This window comes from Pinus tabuliformis, chromosome 3_2 (assembly GCF_031772625.1).
Source record: "Pinus tabuliformis cultivar Carrire ecotype Pingquan chromosome 3_2, CPIR1, whole genome shotgun sequence".
In the NCBI taxonomy this organism is placed as follows: domain Eukaryota; kingdom Viridiplantae; phylum Streptophyta; class Pinopsida; order Pinales; family Pinaceae; genus Pinus; species Pinus tabuliformis.
The window spans coordinates 1,289,489,038-1,289,504,836 of NC_142302.1; positions in this window are offsets into that span (position 1 = coordinate 1,289,489,038).

Below are 15,799 nucleotides of genomic sequence, written 5' to 3' on the forward strand. Positions count from 1 at the left end.
CAACCAAATACAATTTTACTACAGACTATGGATTTTGTTTGAAGGTTGAAGGACATGGATTAAATGAAGTTCTGAGTAGGAGCACAAATTCCCCATTCTACAACACATCAGATAATTAAAGTGAAATGAGCATGTAATGCAAAGTTGGTGAAACATATGGTCGATACATGTATTCCACAGAAGTTCTAAGCAGGAGCACAAATTCCCCATTCTACAACACATCGGATAATTAAATTGAAATGAGCATTTAATGCAAAGTTGGTGAAATTCCACAACTAGCATAGGTAGTTTGCAACATAAAATAAATCATTTCATTTTTGTACAATCTCCCATCCCCTGTCTTAATTTTTGACTTTGTAATGAATTAATGTGTTAAAAACTTGTATTTTTTAATATACATGTGTAGAAGTCTTTTATGCATTAGTGGAGGTAAGTTTGATAATTTTTTAGAGAGAAAAATGTGGAGCAATCCGTGGTGGGTGCATAAAAATAATTTGTTACGTGTTTTACACTGAGTTACTACACAATTTACGGTGAAGTGTGAATTTTAGTAAGAACTTTTTTATTACTTGGTAATTTATTACGGGGTTTTACAGTGAGTCACTCTGCAACTCTTGGTGAAGTGTAAATGTTATTAAGAACTATTTTGTTACTTGGTGAAGGATCTGCAACTCCCATATGAATGTTTTTTATTGTATTAGAAAAATATAATCTAAAATATATTTGTTGGAATATCTTTCTCGAAATTTCTTGTCCGGTTTTTAACCTCTGTGACAGTTGTATTGAGGAAACTCCTCTAGATAATCTTTTAAAAACTTGAAAATTTGTTGGATTTTTTTAAAGGAACAGAGCACCATAGGAAGGAATGATTTTTGGTTGAATCCCAGAGTTATTATTATGGAAAAGGGCATCTTGGTCATGTTATGACAGTTTTATTAATGATCAACATCTTTAGGACATTGAGGTTACTGGTCAAAATGGTACCATAAATGACCCAGAAAAATGTTCTAATGCTTGTAATTTTGGTCTTGATTGGATTATTTTGAAATAGTTTTCATGACAAAATATGTGATTATCAGTTTTCAACTTTTATTTTCTGCAAGGGATCATGTGCACCAATTGTAGTTGTAACACATCCATCTATTTAAACATTATATCTATATCTATATATATATATATATATATATATATATATATATATATATATATATATATATATATATATATATATATATATATATATATATATATAAACTTAATATACATCACCCCAAAAATACACATTTTCTTTAAAAGCGTTGTCATTACTAAACTACTATGAATAACTTATAAGCACCAATGACAACCTCTATTTCCATACCCATGCAAAAGATAAAGGAATGGATTTTAGATACTGTGAATATTTCGTTTGATGATTGTGGCGGAATTTGGTTGTACGCAACATTGATTTCAATTAAAATACAATCCTATGTATTTGAATGTTTTAGTACATTACTGGCCTATGAACTAAATGAAGACATGCCATAGCTTTGATTCCCACCATAGGAGCACATGCGAAATTATTGTTCTGTCTATCCTGGTCTAGGAGGTTGCCTTAAGATCACCAATTTGTCCACATCCAAACTTTATTATCAGGATTAGGCTCCTCCATCAATGGTTCACCATGGCTTGTTGGATCAGACTGCCCTCAAGGTGTTTGTCCTTCATTTTCTGGCAGTGTGGTTTCATTCTATCATTGTTTCGTTCCAGAAATGTCAAGGGGTTGTGGCTCTGCTCTGGTTTTCAGTGTTTGTTTCCACCTATAGACCTGGTTTACTGGAAAATTCACTCCATGTACCAGAAACTTGGTGATACTTTGATGGTTTTGAAGCCGCTTCAACACCCTAGGACTCAATCTGTGGAAGTGGGGTTTGCAAAAACCTTTTCCAAAGGTAAGATCTTAAGGTCTTTCCCACATATTCGCCTTTATTTATTTGAGTTATAATTATTACAATATTTGTTTTCTTATGCATACTCCTAACTCAAACTTCTTTGCTATCGTGTAAGGTTTGGTTCCTGGAACATGAGTTTTGGCTTGCCACTGTGGAAAAACCCTCCTACCAGCTTCATTGTTTGAGACCAGCTCCAAGTATTCTAACTTACTTTAGATCTTTCTATGGGAGGGTCTTGTGACCAGGTTGCCAAGGCTAAATGACTGTGATATTAGATCTATATATATTTCCAAGGCCGTTGGGGGCATGACTCCACAGTTAGGGTTTTGTTTCTTTATCTTGTTTGAGGCTATAAAAAATTTACGGCTTCGTCCAAATGTTGAAGACTTTGGCACTATGCTTAGGTCGCCATCCTTGGGTATTATACAGACATTTGGACCATTATAAAATGATTGAATGCAGCATATTCATATGGTATTTCTTTGTTGAGATGAGGGTTTTCATATTTTAATTGCATGGTTTCAGAATGATTTCCATATTTAATCAAATGCTGAGTTTGAAACTGAGAGTTATCAATTCTCAATTTATTTATAGCATTTTTTTTAAGTTATCGTTCTATACAGAGGTTTCTTGTGGCTCAGAATTGTATGCCTTAGTTTGTCCTGCACTATTTTAGTTATAGATTGGTAATTTCTCTCAACTTGATATGATTTAAAGAAAAAGTATCTTGACGGCTTCTTTAGAAGCTTAAAATGCTAAATTTTGATATTTGTGCTAAGACTATATTTTTTTTTTTAAACTCCAGAAGTCGATATTTCTTATATTACACGTTGATCCATGAGCTTAAATTCTATCTGTTATTCTCTGTTTGTAGTCATGAAGCTTTTCACAATGAAATAACATATTTGCTATGCATCGACTAGAGTTTTACACATAGAAATGATTATGGTACAGAATCGTGAAAATTTTGAATGTGTTGATCTTTAAGCATACTTGTTTTTCAGTTGTACATTCTACATAGATCTTTGTTTACTTTATCTATCACTATTGAAGTTCCTTCTATTGAAAGGTGAATTTATTTGCTTTTCTAATTTAGATAGAAGACTATATTAGAAGATTTACCCTATCTGGTATTGCGGTAGTATTGCTTACAAAACTTTATCATTTTCCAATTTTTCTTCTCCATCTAAGTTCTTGCTAATTTTACTGATATTCTTTCGATAGTTTCTTTCTGTGAATATAATGAGGGTTTTTCCTCAGTTTTCTATTACTTACTCTACTCTTTCTTTTTAATGAAATATTTCAAAAAGAAAATAAGAAACCCTAATGACATACTTCAAGAAATAGGAAACCTTGCCTATAATTATTTCAACAATAATTTACTCATATTATCTCTTTAAATTAGCCAATCTGTAAAGCTATTGTTCTTAGATTCAGAGAATAACTTATACAAGAAATTCTTTACTTATCTATTTACGTTGTTCAAGGACTGAGTCTAAAACAAGACCTGCACTTTAATTTTCCTCCCTGCCGTGAGATTACCTGCTTTGGTAAATCTCCCCCCGTGCTACTCCTGATTTCAGGAGTTCTCTCTCTCCTCAGAGACCTTAATGTTTACCAACTATCTGGTCTTAACTAGACATAGCCATAACAGATTGCCTGACCCTTCAACACAGTCTCCTTTCATCCTTCTAATCTCAGATACCCCTATCCTCTTGATATTTTCAGTAAAAATACTCCAGGATTTAGTTTTGGAACAGATAATTGTCTGCATAACTAGTTACCTAGTAAAACAGTATTCACCAATAAGTCCAAAATTCATTCTTCCATAACTAAATTCCAAAAATAGTTTATAATTAAAAAAATAGTAACAATATGTTTGGTTGAAGTAAAAAAAATATATTTACAATAATGGGGGATATTACATATTCCCCCCCATATAACATCGTCCTGATGTTCTCTTCCTACAAATAAACCTGGAAAATTTTCTTTCATGTCATTTTCATCTTCCCAGGTGGCCTCTTCTGGCCCATAGTGTTGCAACTACACTTTAACCTAGGTGACAACTCATTTCCACAGCGTTACTTCTCTCTAATCTAGTATAACTAGAGGTTCGACCAAGAAATCGCCTTCCGGTTCGACCTAAACATAGTAACAAAATGTGTTAAGTGATTAACTAGTTTATTTAACACATCTGTAAAGAAATATCTATATATACATTACGTGAATATATTGCCATTTGATTATGTAGTTAGATTCATACACATATTTCTTAGCTAGAGAAACATGAAAGACATTGTGTAGATGAATGTGACTGGGTAAGTCAAGTTGGTAAGCCACTAGTCTGATTTGAGACAAGATTTGAGATGGCCCGCAATATCAGGGTGCTAATTTAGCACACCCAACCCATTGTAAGGTGTTTTTCTTAGCTCTCTCTCGAATGTAGACATGATCTCCTACTTGGAATTCTCAAAAACTCCTCTTCCGTTTCACAAAGTTTTTCTACCGCTACTAAGCAGCCTTTAAATTAATCCGTACATTTTTCACCATTTCCTCCATCTCTTCTAACATATTTGGCCCTTGTAACAGCTTATCCTCTGGTTCACTCCAACTTAAAGGTGTCCTACACTTGCGTCCATATAAAACCTCAAAGGGGCTCATCTGAAGGGATGCATGGTACCTATTGTTATAGGAAAACTCCACCAGGTGTAAATAATCTTCCCATTTAGTGGGCTACTGCATTACATACATTTGAAACATGTCATCAACAACTTGATTCACTCGCTCAGTCTACTGGTCCATTTGCGGATGGTATGCCGTATTGAAGTGCAGTTGTGTGCCCATTCTTTCTAAGAGAGCTTTCCAGAAGGCTGATGTAAATTTTACATCTCGATAAGAAATAATCATCTTTGGGATTACATTTTAAAAATGTTCTGCATAAAAATATTTAGAAATTTGGACTGCTCTATAAGTTGATTGAATAGGTATGAAATGAGAAGATTTGCGCAATTTGTCCACCACCACCATGATGGATTCATTTTGCTTCCTTGATTTAGGCAGCTTGGTAATGATGTCAATAGATATTGTTTCCTATTTCCATTCTGGGATAGGCAGAGGGAGAAGTAACCCTGTTGGATGTTAATGCTCAACGTTCACTTGTTGGCACTCCAATCATTTGGCTAAGTATTCTGCCACCTTCTTCTTCATACCAGGCCAGAAAAATTCCTTCTGCAGGACATAAATCATTTTCTGATATCCAAGATGGCCTACATAAGGGATCTTATGGTATTTATCAAAAATTAGATTTTTAAGATGCTAGTGGTTAGGCACGTATATCCTTTTCCTATAAACCAACAAATTTTCTACATTTATTTCATAACCCAATTGTTGTTCATGGTTGTTAGGAATTTTTGCTTGCTGCCATAGATGTTTATATGTTGAATCTTGCATTGCTGACTCTTGAATCTCCTCAAAAAAGATAGTTCATGATTCACTAAAAGAAATTTCATATAAATAGTTTACCTTCTGGCTTAAAGCATATGCAACCCGATTTTATTTTCCTTTCAAATGTTTGATTTCGAAATTGAATTCACTCAGGAAATTTGCCCAACATGCTTGCCTGACATTTAAAGTTGGTTGTTTGAAATAATTAATAAGACTATGGTGGTCAGTCATCAACAGAAATTTCTTACCTAATAGGTAATTCCGCCACATTTTGAAGGCATGAATGACTGTTGTCAGCTCCAAGTCATATGCTGAGTACTTTTGTTCATATTATTTAAGCTTCCTAGATTCGTAGGCAACCACTCTACCTTCTTGCATTAATATGCCACCCACACCTTCCTTACTAGAATTCGTACAAACAACATATTCTTTGTTTGGATCAGCAATGCTCAGAATATGTGTTGTGGTAAAAAGATGCTTGAGTTGATTAATTCTCCTTTGACAGTTAGGGGTCTATTTTAATGTTTTGCCTTTCTTTTGTAGAGAGGTGATAGGATATGCTACTCTAGAGAAGCCCTCCACAAATATCCGATAGTAACCTACTAAGCCCACTAATGATTTTATGTGGGCTACATCCTTTAGTATTGGCCATTCCATAATGGTTCTTATCTTTTCCAAATCTACGAAAATTTTGTCCTTGGTGATGACATGTCCCAAGTATTGGATTTTCTCCTTAAAGAAATAAAATTTACTATACTTGGCGTACAGTTGGTGTTCTCTTAGGACTTGTAGAACAATATAGAGATGTTCCTTATGTTCTTCCATGTTCCAAGAATAGATTAGCATGTCATCAATAAAGATTAATACGAATTTATCTAAGAACTAATAAAATATGTTTTTCATGAGACACATGAAAGTTGTTGGGGCATTAGTTAGTCGAAATGGTAAAACCACAAACTCAAAATGTCCATAATGCATCTTGAAAGTAGTTTTTGGAGCATCTCCCTTTTTTATTCCGATCTGATGATACCCTGACCGGAGATCAATCTTTGAGAATATGGTTGCACCTTTCACCTGGTTAAAGAGCTCATCTATAAGGGGAAGGGGGTATCTGATTTTAATGGTAAGCTTATTTAGCTAGTGGTAATCCATGTCATTCACAAGGTTCTGTCTTTCTTTTTAGCAAATAATACCAGAGCTCCCCAAGGAGGTACACTAGGATGGATATACTTCTTATCAAGCAACTCTTGTAGTTTCATTTTTAATTCTATTAGCTTAGATATTCTCATTCGATAAGGTGCATGGGAAACTAGAGCAGCTCCCAGAATTAACTCAATAGTAAAATCTATGTCCATTTTTTGGGGTAGGCCCGGTATTTCTTCGGGAAATACATCTGGAATATTTTGTATCATAGGTATGTTCTCTAATGATACAGATTTATCTTTAGAGTCAGCATACCCTACTTGTATTGCATAAACTTGACAACATGTTCTGATGCATTTGGCTAATTGGGAGGTTGTTATTAGCCTTAATTCAGAGGTTTCTAAACACCTTGAATTTTCTATCTCTCTCCTACCTCACCTCGATAACTAATAGCTTTTGTTTTACAATTTATTAGGGACCAACGCTTTTCTAACTAGTCCATGCCTATCAGAATGTCGTATGACCCCAGGGTTAACACATTAAAATCAACTATAATAGGTTGACCATCTAATTTTAAAGGGCAGTTACTTAGTTTAGACAAAACTCTTCTTTTTCCCCTATGGCTAGCAGTACTAACCATGGGTTTTTAAATTTAATAGATTATAATTTACATCGTTCCACTACCCTGTGACTAATGTAACTTAATGTGGCGTCGGGATCTATTAAAATAAAGCATGTATGGTCAAAAATAGTACCTTCAAATTCAACCATAGTTGGATGAAACTCTGCCTGATGATCTTCAAGAAATGCATAGATCTTAGGGATGATTCCTACCACTTCTCCCACAGTGGATGCCTCCTTAATTTTTGAGATCTGATATGCTCCCCTATGGTTAGGGCATTTTTGGACATAATGTGAGCCTCCACATCCCCAACACTGTACAGGGGTTCTGTTAATTAATTCTACTGGATTTCTGCCAGTTTTTTCATTTGTCCTAGTTTCTCCTGGTACTTTAAATCTAGGCTTATTCACATTTCGGTTACCTTGACATTTATATAACCCTTTGTTGCTGGTGCCCTTATTCCCCTTGTGGCTGGGAATAAACTTATTTCCCTTCTTGTTTGCCCACCTTTTACTCATATCTCCCTTTAGCTTATTTTGTTGATAACAGATTCAGGCATTCTGAATGACTTCGTCCATGGTTTTTGGGTTGTCAAATTCCAGCCGTTCTTTCATGAACAATGGAATATTGTGATGAACCACTGTACTTTTCTTTTTTCTTCACAAATATAAGGAATGTATCGCAGTAATGATGTAAATTTTGTTATAAATTCATCCACGGTCATTTGGCCTAGGCAGAGATCATGGAACTCTTTTGCTTTCTCATCATAAAATCTCTCGCTTAAATATTTTTCTTTAAAGAATTTCTAGAATTTCTCCCAGGTTATGTTTTTCTCATTGACCCCATGGATTGTTTTTACTTCCTCCCACCACAATGTAGCTTTCCCTTGAAGCTAGAAAATGGCCAGACAGAGCTTCAAATTGCAATCATACTCATACAACTGGAAATACTTGTTCATATAAATTAACCATGCTTTTGCGGCCTCTTCTTGCTACCCATCAAAGAGAGGAGGCTTGATTTTACGAAACTCCCCTTGAAGTTAAATTTTATGTTTCTTCTGCGTCTTATGATCAGACACATTTCGTGATTCTTCCTCTTTGTTTTCTTCTCCTCCTTCCATTTCCATATTTTTAGTTTAGAACTATTGTCCCCCAATCGTGTGGTTGTGCTCTGGAATGGGGACTATTGGTTGATGATTCTATCTATCCGATAGGGGTTTTAGAATATTTTCTTGCTCCTCCATCAATTTTTCATTGTCTTCCTGGAGTCTGGCCGTCTCAGCCTTCAATTATTAGACTGTTGTCTGGATGTCTACATTGGGATTTTGTGTATCATCGCCCAGCTGCACCCAAACCTTAGGATTGCCTTCCTGAAATGATGTTGGTCCTATTCCTAATATGGAACCGTGTGGTTGATTCCCAGATCACCTCATGCTAACTATCTGTTGCCTTTTACGTGCACAGTCTAATTTTGTTATTCCCTATTCTAGAGGCCTCAGTATTGGAACTTGAGCGCTCTGATACCATATGTAATGCATCCATCTATTTAAACATTATACATATAAGAAAACTTAATATAAGTCACCTCATAAATAAACATTTTTATGAAAGACATTGTCATTATTAAACTACTATGAATAACTTTTGAGCACCAATGGCAACCTCTATTTCCATACCCATACAAAAGAAAAAGGAATGGATTTTAGATACTATGAATATTTTGTTTGATGATTGTGGTAGAATTTGATTGTATGTGACATTGATTTCAATTAGAATACAATCCTATGCATTTAAATGTTTTAGTACATTATTGACCTATGCATTAAATGAAAATAGGCCATAGCCTTGATTCCCGCCATAGGACCACATGCACAATTACTTCTCTAGTTGTCCTGGTCTAGGTGGTTGGCTGAAGGTCACCAATCTGTGCAGATCTGTTAGCTTGTTGGGGCCTAACCTAGGTTCAGAAGCATTTTAGCCAAACAAATCCCAAAACTACCAGTCCTTTCAGTAACATTCCGTGAAATCGCAGGCTGAGGTCTCACCCAAGGTAGTACGGGAGGGTCCTGGAACCAGGTTTCCGCACCCTAGGGATGTCTAGATGAAGTATGGAAGGTCCATGAACTAGTCCTACACGCTGCGCATAGCTGCCTATTTAGTGCAACTACCTTCGCGCGGCTTGGATGACAAGCACAACTATTCCTTACCCTTTACAGTGCTTATTAGTATTATGGATCTTGAATTAAATTAAGTGGGCCCAATTCTTTCATTTATCATTCAGCATAAATACACATGCATGCAATTATAAACTATAAACAGATGCATAATAGAAACAAAGCAACAACTATGTGATATTCCAAAACCATTATTAATGCTTTTTCCAATTACAATCCACCTCCTACCCTGTACACACAGCAGCAGGGTTCCGTGCACACGGCTGTGGACTCTACTAGGCCTCTGCCCATAGAGCTGCAGAGCCTCTTCTACTACTACGACCTGTGACTCAGACTTATAGACTCAAATTGAATATTACTTTCAGAACCCCATACACTTCTGATCTCTTAAAAAAGCTTACTAAACTGCCTTCTATACTTAGAGCCTTGCTCTATTTATACATTCCCATGATCCGCAGACCATGGGTAGGCCGACTCACTTTCTATTATCTTACATTATTTTAGGGCGGACTACCCTTTGACATGACTTATTACAACTCATGGTCCATGCACTTCGTGGAGCCTTTACAATACCATTACCCAAAATTGTGGGCTTTAAGCCCCAAAAACATTACGCTGGGGATCCACTACCCAACAGGCCCTCAACACAATCATCGCGGCTCGTCCCAAGTCACTTGGCCGGTGTAGTGATCTTTGCACGAATTTCATCCAGCAATCTCTGCGCTTCGCAGACGTCTACCACACATTCCTCCGTGGTTTGTTGTATCAATTGTGTGCGACCCTCAGATGCATCATTGTTAGAGGCACCCTCTTTCCTTTTCGCATATGTGTCTTGCATCTGGGCCAAATTCTCCTCGATTGTGGAAATGACTGTGAATGCTTCTTCAAGCCAAGGCTGGATGCGTGCTTTAAGCCCTGCTTCTTTCTAGCGTGCGGCGTCCACCTGTTCTTTCAGAGTAGGCACCTCCCTCATCTTGGCCAGCCGCTGAGTAAGGGAAACCATCTACATGGTTCCCCGTACATTGTTGTAAGCCTACTGCAACTCCCGCACTTTTGTCTCTAATCGTTGGAGTGTTGGGTCTTCCTGCAGTGAAGTGAGGGTGACGAGTCACTGATCTAGCAAGCTAATACAGTCTTGTATGGTGCGCTCTATGGCTTCCAACGCTGCTTGAATGGCATGGTGCTACTTCTCTCTGACCTCTGGTGGTGTAGTAGGTTGTGCCTTCAGCCTCAGCTCTGTGATCTGCAAGTTGAGGTCCAACTAGATCCTCGTTGCTTGCTCCTTCACCTCACAAAATCCATTGGCTAATTTGTGGATCTGTATACCTACTGGTAAGTCTGCTACAATCTCAAGCTCGAGGATGTGGTGAAATTCTTCCTCAATGATTTGATTCAACTGTCGAATCTATGCTACTTCTTCACCGCATTGGAGGCTCAACTGCTCGATGTTGATTCACTCTTCACTGAGCATCTATATTGTGCATCCTTCCCTAGCGCGGAGCTCTGTTGTCACTCCATCTTGTAGCTGGTATAAGATTTCTTGTGGGAGGGTAGCTAAGTTTAATCCAAGTCCCTTGAGCCAGCCTACTATGGCTTTATCCTCTATGTTGTTTGCTGTTAGTGCTCCTTCTGGTGGTGTGACAATATTAGCCATTTTGGCCCGCATCAACTGCTCGGTTGCTGACGTACCCGTAGCCCCGTAGGTAGCTACCATTCCCTACTGTGGGGGTTGTACCTGAAGTTCCTGCAGTTGCATCTTGAGTGCCCCTAACACAGTTTGTTGTTCCATCATTGCCTCCTAGAGTTCCTCCCTGGCTACTTTGCGAACTCTATCACCGATGTCACAAAGGTCACCCTCGGTCAGTGTGATAGGCTCCCCATCCAACTTGGATGCCTTGGTCTTCTTCCACGGCCCTATTTTTTCTATCGCGCATCGCCGTTTTAAGGGTGTAGAGGTGGTTCTTGGGTCTGCACCTTCCGTTGTATCATCTGTTCTCGGCCCTGTGGTCATGTTTGGGCCTTTTTCTTCTTCTTTTGTAGCGGCCCCTCCTGCCACTGCCTTTTTGCGGCAGCCTTCGCTGCTTGTCAGGATGCCCATACTTCCTAAGCTAGTTGTTTGTTCTACTTCTTTTGTGCTAGAAACTTGGCGACAACCTTCTGTCTTTGAATCTCTGTCTTATCGCGCACCACCGCATCTGGTGCATGTCGTTCCAGTGGCCAAGTGTTGAGCACCACGAAAACAACATCATCAATTCTGATGAATGGGAGTGTGGTCCACTTCTGCTCTGGATCCTTCTGCGCTCTGACATACACATGGTGCATATCTGCTTTAAAGTTTGCAAAACTCTTCACATTGTCATATATGAAGGTAGATAGGCATGGTTGCTTGTTGATCCACAGTCGTATGCTCGCTTCCATCAGTATCCATAAGATCTTGGCTTCTTGGATTCTTGTAGCATCCTTCATTGCCCATAGCGACATGTATTTTGCTACCTCTGCACAATCCTGGTCAAGGGGAGGAAACTAACTATCCTTAGGAAATTCACCTATAACCAATAGGATGGATAGGAGCAACCACGTGTAGTGGAAGGTCTTACCCTGCTCTTGGGCCTCCCTATAGTTCTTCAGGAATTTGTCGCAGAGGAACTACACTCAATTGAACCACACCCCTTCTGCGCATTGCTCAGCCAGCGCGATGACCGTTGCTGGTACCTCATTGCCCTCACATTTTCTGATCACCTTTTCTGCCAACAACTGGGTAGCAACGCAGACCCCTTTATCTTGAATACTAGTAATAACATACCCTCTCTCCTTTTTATCCAACTTATATTTCTTTTTCATGGCCTCTGAAATCATGAAGTTTCCACTTATGCCAACTATTTCTGCGGGGTCCGTTCCTGCACAGGGAAGCCGAGAGATCTTATGAATGAGCACTGCTCTAATGGGGATAGGCTCTTCTAGCCATGAGTACCCATCGTGCACTAGGCAGAGTAGTTGCCTGATGACAAATATCATGATTGGGGCCCGATGAAAATGTGGAATTGGTAGGAGGTGGAGTAGCCCGGCCTCCTCCACCGCACGCAGCCAGGTCTGCGGCTGTAATGTTGTAAAAACCCCCTCTGTTCTTTGTTCCATCAGCTCACTAGTTTCCAAATGGGGAAACCTCTCGCTATCTGAAAGGTCCCAGTCTTCAAACTTCAGAGTGGGAATTCGGCCTAGAATTACTCCTTTGAACAGAACCCATTTGAGGAGGGACGATGTGTTAAATGTGCTTTTAATGACATCCAAATGTTTAGGTACCTTTACCCTCCCTCTCCGTGGAGGGACATACCTGGGCAGTTTTGCTGCAACACGTACTGGATGGATGTCTTCTTCCATCTCTTCCTCTAGTTCCATCTCTTCGAAAAAGGTCGGATGATCCTCTTCCTCATCGTCACTCTCAATATTAACTATTTTTCCCTTTTCTTCCATCGACAATTTACCGAACCACGAATTTCGCGGCGACATACAGATCAATCCTGCCACCTGTGGGTCCTTCTTAGGCCTTGGTGTCTGGGGTGATTTAGATATTTCAAGTGTATCCCCTACCAGCGGCGTAGGACTCTACGCAGCTCCCTTGGTTGTTGACATGATTCTCATTAGGGACTCCTGTGTATCCTTCGGCAACACTTCAAACCATGGACTTGCTCTTACAACCTCCTCATTCATCATGTTCATGCCCACTTGATAACGCAACAACTTTATTCGCAAGATGCCAAGGGTTGTTCAGTGGAGGGCCATTTGCAATTTATAGGCCTGTTGAAATTCAAATTCAACCATCCCCCCATATTCTGGCTCATTAATGATAGAAGGTCAGCAGATCATTTCAAATCTAGTTTTGACTTCCTGTCTTAAATGCCCACCGCCCACTCCTTTTCGCCTTAACTCAGACGTCTTGTCATGAACAGTGACACCAACAGTCACTTCCTTATTTATCCGCGCGGTAGCGTAGCCCCTTTTACGCGGCTGCGACCCTTGTAACATACCGACCCTGCATGCACCCCTATTGTCGCGCAGCTCCTTAATAGATTGTTTTATAGTCCCACACTCTCTTTTAATTGTCTGGAGTACTAAGACCATCTCCTCTTCGGCTAGTCAGGTGGTCGCACCCCCTTGGTGCACCGTTATTGCGTCTTCACGAGAAACCCACGACACGGTCTCTAATGTCACTGCTACTCATGCTGCTGGATGTTGCGTGCTCTCCAGATTTTCCCAGAGAGTGAGGCGCTTCCTTACACATGGAATTTGACCAATTACCTTGCAGTCATACTCCTCCAATTAGTCCTTAGTTTTGTGCATATCCAGCTATGACTTTCCAAGTTGTTCATTCAAAAAGGCCTCCTTTAGTTCCTTTTCCAGTTGTTTAATCTCTGTGTCCAACATCATATTTTTCGTTCGAAGTAGTATCCTATTCCTTTCCAGTTCACGAAGTTGTGCATTCCCTTGCTGAATAGCTCCTTGAAAACCTTCATACTCCTATTCACATGGTCTTATGAGTTCTTCAGTCTGGACTTCGCATGTTATTCTCTTCACCGACATTGCTACCTCCATGGCCCTCTGTGGAGGTTCTTCAAGGGCCTCAGTTCTCATACCATTTTGCATCCTCGAACTCGACTTCGTGGCCAGGTTCTTGCATAGCACCGTATATGCCCATCTGACCACCGAGGTGCATAGGTTCCCTTTTCTACATTGTATCTGCTAATCCTTATTCATGACTTCATGTACCTTGGTGAACGATCTCCCCCTCGCACTCGGTAGTGTGATCCTATTCTTCCTCTAACGCGTCCTCTTTGAGCCTACTATTGTAATACTACTGCGCGCTGGAACAATCCATTTCGTATACGCCCGGTGTGCTTGCACGCTGTTCCTCCTTTTTCCACCAATTTGCCTTAGTTGGGGCCTGCCAAATTGTAAGCGCATCCATCATTTACATTAGTGCCAATTTCTGATATTGTTCTAACGTATATGCCCCCATCGTGCGGGTGTCATGTGCAAAATCCATTCAAGCGAACCACACTGCTGTCGTTTAGATACGATACTTTCAACTTTCTTTAAGGGTCCATCCATTCTTGGTACCCCATCATCTATTGGCATTTCCCTTGCTTCTATCATTATGTGCTGTAGTCATGGAATCATCATGTTACAATTCAACATTGTGACTTCATGCAACTAGTTCTGCCAGTGTTCTATTTCTTCATCTGAATTCAAAGTACAGGAACTATCACACTCTCATGAAATTCTCCCATCTTTAGTCAGGTTCAATCGATCCTAGTCTTGCGCCGTTATCTGGTAAATGTAATCCTGTCAGGCCAAGCAGTAACTCCACAAAACAAAAATTGATTCGTATATTCATTCAATCAGGTAGGTCTGTTATATACATGAGGGAGAGACTCTTCAGTTCATCTCCCGATGACTGTTCACAGGTCTCAATTATTTATTTACAATAATTCACCCAATCACAATGATTAGGTGTCAACATTCCCCCCCTTAATCTGAAGGGATGTTGGTGAGTCCAAGCATCATTCTGAATCTTTCAAGCTTTTCTCTTCCAAGCGCTTTGGTGAAGATGTCTACAATTCTCTCATTTGTGGAACAATGGCGGAGATGGATTTTTTTGGCCTCAACATGATGTCGAATCAGATGATATTTGGTATTGATGTGCTTAGTTCGATCATGGAACTTTGGGTTCTTGGCCAACTTTATTGCAGAGGTATTGTCAATCATGAGTGGGGTTGATTGTACTTGTTTTACCTGCAAATCTTCAAGAATTTTCCTGAGCCACACAATTTCTTTTGTTGCCTCAACTGCTGCCACATATTCTGGTTCTGTTGTGGAATCTGCTTGAACTGATTGTTTGCGTGATCTCCAAGAGACAACTCCTGATCCAAGACTCATAGCATATCCTGAAGTAGATACCCCATTTTCTTTGTCTCCATCGAAGTCTGAATCAGAGTATCCAATCAAGCTGAAGTCGTCCACCTGTGTATACTTGATTCCAAGGTCTTGAGTTCCCTTCAAGTACCTTAGAACCCTTTTTGCAGCAGACCAATGTCCCTCACAAGGTTTTTGCATAAACCTGGAGAGCATTCCAACAACAAATGAAATGTCTGGCCTGGTAGTAGTGAGGTAGATGAGACTTCCTACAAGCTGTCTATACTTTGTTGCATCCTCAAATTCCTTTCCTTCAATAGATGTGAGCTTTAAGTTTTGTTCCATTGGAGTAGTAAGAGGATTGCACTCTGTCATGCCAAATCTGTTTAACAAATCTCCAATGTATTTCTTTTGAGAAAGAAATATGGACTTTGGATGTTGGGTTACTTCAATGCCAAGATAGTAATGAACATAGCCCAAATCAGTCATTTCAAAACTTTTCCCCAATTCCTTTTTTATGGATGCAATGTAGCTTTCATTGCTGCCTGTCATTAAAATATCATCTACATATACCAC